The following is a 6000-nucleotide window of genomic DNA, read 5'->3' on the forward strand; positions in this document are numbered from 1 at the left end:
TCAACACCCCACCCAAAAAAATAACCCAACTGAAAATGGGCAGAAGACATGAAAAGATATTTCTCCAAAAAAGACAGACAGATGGTGGCCACAGACATATGAAAAAGATGCCCAACATCACTAATCATCAGGAAAATGCAAATCAAGACCACAATGTCATATCACTTCACACCTGTAAGAGTGGCTAAAATTGAAAACATAAGAAACAAGTGTTGATGAGAATGTGGAGAAAAAGGAACTCTCAGGTACTGTTGGTGGGAATGCAGACTGTTGCAGCCACTGTGGAAAGAAGTATGGATGTTCCTCAAAAAAAAAAAAAAAAAAAAACAAACAAAAAACCATATGATCCAGTAATTCCACTACTAGGTATTTACCCAAAGAGTACTAAAACACTAATTCAAAGAGATATGTACCACTATGTTTATGCAGCATTATTTATAATAGCCAAATTATGGAAAGAACCCAAGTGTCCATCAATAGATGATGGATAAAGATGTGATATATAAGGGAATATTATGCAGCCAATAAAAATGATGAAATATTATCATTTACAACAACATGGAAGGATCTAGAGCATAGTGAAATAAGTCTCATATGTGGAATTTAAGGAACAAAGCAAACAAAGAGGAAAAGAGACAACCCTAAAAACAGATTCTTAACTATAGAGAACAAACTGATGGTTACCAGAGGGTAGGTGGGTGGGGGGATGAGTGAAATAGGTGAGGGGGTTTAAGAGTATGCTTATGATGAACACTGAGTAATGTATACAATTGTTGAATGTATATAATTGTTGAATATATTGTACACCTGAAACTGATATAACATTGTATGTTAAATTATTGGAATTAAAAAAATATGTTCATGTCCTAGAATCTGTGAATGTGACCTTATTTGGGAAAAAAAGGCTTTTCACATGTAATGAAGGATCTGGAGATGAAATCAAACTGCATTATCTGAGGGAGCCCTAAATTTAATGAGTGTCCAATATTGTAAGGGACACACAGAAGACACAGAGAAAAGAGAATGCCAGGCAAAGGAGGAGGCAGATTAAAATTATGCAGCCACAAGTTATTTTAGGAAACTTTTTAAAAAAGATTTTTTAAAAATTTGACACAGAGAGAGAGACAGTGAGAGAGGGAACACAAATGGGGGGAATGGGAGAGGGAGAAGCAGGCTTCCTGGCCAAGTGGGGAGCCTGATGTGGGGCTTGATCCCAGGACCCTGGGACCACCACCTGAGCCCAAGGCAGACAATGACTGAGCCACCCAGGTGCACCATATCTTAGGAAACTCTTTGACTATGGCTCACAATTTGGCCTTGGTCTAGGGAACATAAGAAATTTGGAGTTTATTTGGCTCCTCGGAGGACTTAACTTTAAAAGGGGCAGGTTTGGGGCACCTAGGTGGCTCAGTTGGTTAAGTGTCTGACTCTTGATTTCAGCTCAGGTCATGATCTCTGGATTGTGAGATCAAGTCCTGCATCCTGCTTACGAACCCAGCTCAGAGCCTGGTTGGGATTCTTTCCTTCTCTCTTAAGATGTTTCCTGCCCCAAAGAATAATAAAAAAATAAAAGGGGCAGGTTTTCATATATTCAGGAGAGGAGGGAGATGGAGAGAGTTTCAGGAAAAGGGAAGTTCAGTGCAAGAATTAGAACCAGGGAACAGTGGATATAGAGGAGGTGGGGACTGTGCAGAGGAAAAAGGCATGAGAGGTTTCTGAGTGTCTTGAGATAAAAAGAGGTTGGGGGCAGGGAGGAGGAAAAAGAGGCCTGAGAAGACATTCTTCTTTCAATTGTTCATTTGTCTCAGTTAATTTATGGGGGTGCCTGGGTGGCTCAGTGGGTTGGGCCTCTGCCTTTGGCTTGGGTCATGATCTCAGAGTCCTGGGATCAAGCCCTGCATCGGGCCTTCTGCTCAGTGGGGAGCCTGCTTCCTCCTCTCTCTCTCTACCTGCCTCTCTGCCTACTTGTGATCTCCGTCTGTCAAATAAATAAATAAAATCTTAAAAAACAAAAACAAGGGGCGCCTGGGTGGCTCAGTGGGTTAAGCCGCTGCCTTCGGCTCAGGTCATGATCTCAGGGTCCTGGGATCAAGTCCCGCATCGGGCTCTCTGCTCAGCAGGGAGCCTGCTCCCCCCCCCCACGCCTGCCTCTCCATCTACTTGTGATTTCTCTCTGTCAAATAAATAAATAAAATCTTTAAAAAAACAAAAACAAAAAATAACAAAAACATTTGTCTCAGTTAATTTAGAAATCATATTTTGCAAAGAGGCATATTTAGTATCCTGAAAACATTTGTAAGCCTCAAAGTACCTATTATAATAGGCATTCAGGTTTTTGTTTGTTTTGGGGTTTTTGTTTGTGTTTTTGAGCTGTAGTTTTCTAATTTAATTTTGACTAAAACAACTTTGGAGAGATTGGAAGTTCCCCATCATTGCTATTGTAGTTCTGAAACACTTTTGGTCAAGTCATTCCATTTAGTTAGAAGTGTGCCAAAATACGGACCAGGGTCCCAGAAGGGGCAGAGCGGCCTCAAAGTGTTTGGATGACTGGGAATCCCATTTCTTAGAGGTTTCTATTTAGAGCAAAGAGAAAAATTCCTAGACAAGACAGTTGCAACAAGAAGAAGCCTAGTTCCAAACCAGAGTTGGAACAATGTCCAAATAAATAGTCTTAGAGAGAACAAAGTCTTAAAACAGACCCTAAGTAATGCCTAGAGAGCTGAAAACACAGAGAGTGGAGCTTGAAATCCAGGAGAAAAACTTACCCTCAAACTCCAGGGTCCTCAAGAAAGCAGTGAACTCAACTGGCTCTGTGGGTACTGGCATGTGTTTGCTCACCAGCTTTGGAGTTGTTGGGGGTGAGGTGGGTTGTCTTCTCTGGATCCTACTTCTGATCATCAAGTATTTTTTCTTTTTTTTTTTTTTAAAGATTTTATTTATTTATTTGACAGACAGAGATCACAAGTAGGCAGAGAGGCAGGCAGAGAGAGAGGGAGAAGCAGGCTCCCTTGCGGAGCAGAGAGCCCGATGAGGGGCTCGATCCCAGGACCCTGAGATCATGACCTGAGCCGAAGGCAGAGGCTTAACCCACTGAGCCACCCAGGCACCCCAAACTACTTTTTTATAGAAGAGGGGTAGGAGTTGGGGGTCTTTTGTCAACACAGATCTCCATTGGAGCCACGTGGGAGTTTGAAGTGTAGTAACTTTTCATTGGCTGAGTTGTGACAGTCTCTCTTTGGCTGGAGTGTTGCTGGGTAGGAGAAAACCTTTCTTTCTTTCCTTCTCTTGGAGGGGTAGTCAAGTAGTATCCACCTGAAAGTTATGTTTCTTCCTGTTGGGTCTACAATTGACTGGGGTAGTAGGGTTTGAGAGCTCCCCTTTCTGGCCTCCAGACTCAATTTTAGTGGGGTTACCCTTTATTAATATTACACATCTGCAATCCCAGTGGGGTTCTGAGCTCTCTGTAGGCAAAGTCCATGTCTGTCTTCTTGGACACATATTTGGGGTCTGGGTAGTAGCAGGGGAAGCTTAAATACATACCAAAAGTTTGATAACAAGAAAAATAACTGGGAAGAACAAGCTTCCCACCTCACCCCTCATCTCCACCTCACCCAGGGCAATGGAAGCAAAGTGCATGCTCCAGACCAGGGATGAGGCTAAAAGCCTGACCTCAGAAGCGCGCTTAGGTGGAAGGGTGTTCGGCTCAAGGTCTAAACAGGTAACTGTCGGAGGTGGGCTGGCCAGGCCGCTCACACCGGAAACTGAGTGGGGAAAGCGCGCATGCACAGTGTCGAAGGTTGTGCTGGAGCAGAGGGGCAGAATCCCCGGCTTGATCAGTAGAGGGCGCGCCCAGGGCTGTGGCGCATGCGCAGAGGAAAGGCGGGAAAGGTTACACCTGAGGCCGAGCGAGTTGTGAGCTGACTTGACGAGGCTTGAAGGGTTCGGTAAGTTTCTCAGTTGAGGCTTCTTCACGTTCATTTTTATCCTAACTGAACACACATAAGAGCACGGGGCCTCCAGGCTGGGAAGAGGGGGACAGCCCAGGGAGGCCTGGAAATTCACAGGTACGGGGTATGCTGGGCGTTGCTCCCGAGCTGGGGTTCTTGGACGTCTTGGGATCTGCCGAGCCGAGGGCTCCAAGAGGCCCGAGAGGCCTCCCCACCCACCCCCGCTTTTTTTCTCCCCCAGGACCCAGCGTACAGGTTTCGGCCCCTCCACTGTCTGAATCTTCCTTGGGGTCTTGGCTGTGGGTTTCCACCCTTGAGGAGGCCCAGCTGGTCAAGCGTCCCGGCAGTGGAAACCCGGGCAGAAGCCATCTTCCCTCGGCCTATTAGGCACAATTCTCCCCTGCTCCTTGAACCTGACCCCGGCTCCCTCGTTTCCTTCCTGGAAGTTGTAGTTCCAGGGAAGGAGGTATACCGAGGGCCCCCTTCCCAGAGGGCATGGGCCTGAGGGAGTGTTTGCTGGGAACGGTGATGCAGGGTCACGTGTGGGGCTCACCAGCGCTGCTCAGCCGGGACGGAGGGTCTGCTCAGTCCTTGGGGCTGAGTAGGGGGCACAGCGGGCGGGGGTGGGGGTCAGTTCACGGTGTCTCTGTTTGCCAAAACTCACTGCTTTCACGGAAGGGTCTGATTTATTACTCATTTGCCAGAAAACTTGTTTGAAGGAAGACCCTTCCAGAGTGTGTTCTAGAAAGGTGGCTGTAGTTTTTCATGGATGAGATTTTCCTTCCTCCCCTGCAGCTGGACGAAGGAAGATTGGGATTGGGTGTCAACATGGGATGAGGAGAGTCAAGTGCTCCTTGTTATTTCTTTTCTTTTCTTTTTTTTTTAAATTTATTTATGATAGAGAGAGAGCGAGAGTGGGAACACAAGCAGGGGGAGCTGGAGAGGGGGAAGCAGGCTCCCCACTGGGCAGAGAGCCCGATGCGGGGCTCGATCCCAGGACCCCGAGACCACGACCTGAGCCGAAAGCAGGCACTGAACAACTGAGCCACCCAGACGCCCCTGCTCCTTGTTATTTCTGAGGTATGTTACATTTCAGCTGTGGCCCGAGTATCGTAGCAGTGGGCGTTTGGGCTTAGGTGGGCTGCCAACTCTTACAGAAATGTCTCCAGCCTCCTCCACTTGGTTGACTTTTTTTTTTTTTTAAGATTTTATTTATTTATTTGACAGACAGAGATCACAAGTAGGCAGAGAGGCAGGGAGATAGGGGGAAGCAGGCTCTCTGTTGAGCAGAGAACCTGATGGGGGGCTTGATCCTAGGACCCTGAGATCATGACCTGAGGCGAAGGCAGAGGATTAACCCACTGAGCCACCCAGGCGCCCCTACTTCATGTATTCTGAGATTTGTTATGTTATGTTTGTATACATTTGTAAATATTGACTTCATAATGAATGGACCTTTTTTTTTTATCATTAGTGAATATCCTTCTCTATATCTGGTAATACTTATCTCAAAGCCCATTTTATATTACATTAATAAGGCCACTACAGCCTTCTTATGCTTAATTTGCAAGATAAATCTTTTCCTATTAAGTTAATTTCATTTATCTGTGTAAAATTAAGGTGCATCTCTCCAGAGGCTTATAATTGGGTCTCTCTTATTCATGCTGACAATCTTTGCCTTTTAACTGGAATGCTTAAATTGAAAACATTTCATGTAATTATTGTTATGATTGGATTTGGGTCTCCAGTTTTTGTTTTGTTTTCTGCTAATTTTTTTGGTTCCAGTTCACTCATCTTTTTTTAGATAGCTTGAGTAATTTTTAGTATCCATTTTAATTTATTGTCTTGGTAGATATAACTCTTTTCAAGATTTAGCAGTTTTTCTAAGGATTACAATTTATATTATTAACTTTTTAAAAAAAGATTTTATTTATTCATTTGACAGATAGAGATCACAAGTAGGCAGAGAGGCAGAGAGAGAGGAGGAAGCAGGCTCCCTGCTGAGCAGAGAACCCGATGCGGGACTCGATTCCAGGACCCTGGGATCATGACC

Source organism: Mustela putorius, unplaced genomic scaffold (genome assembly GCF_011764305.1).
Source record: "Mustela putorius furo isolate JIRA1106 unplaced genomic scaffold, ASM1176430v1.1 tig00000196_pilon_pilon_pilon, whole genome shotgun sequence".
NCBI classification, from domain to species: domain Eukaryota; kingdom Metazoa; phylum Chordata; class Mammalia; order Carnivora; family Mustelidae; genus Mustela; species Mustela putorius.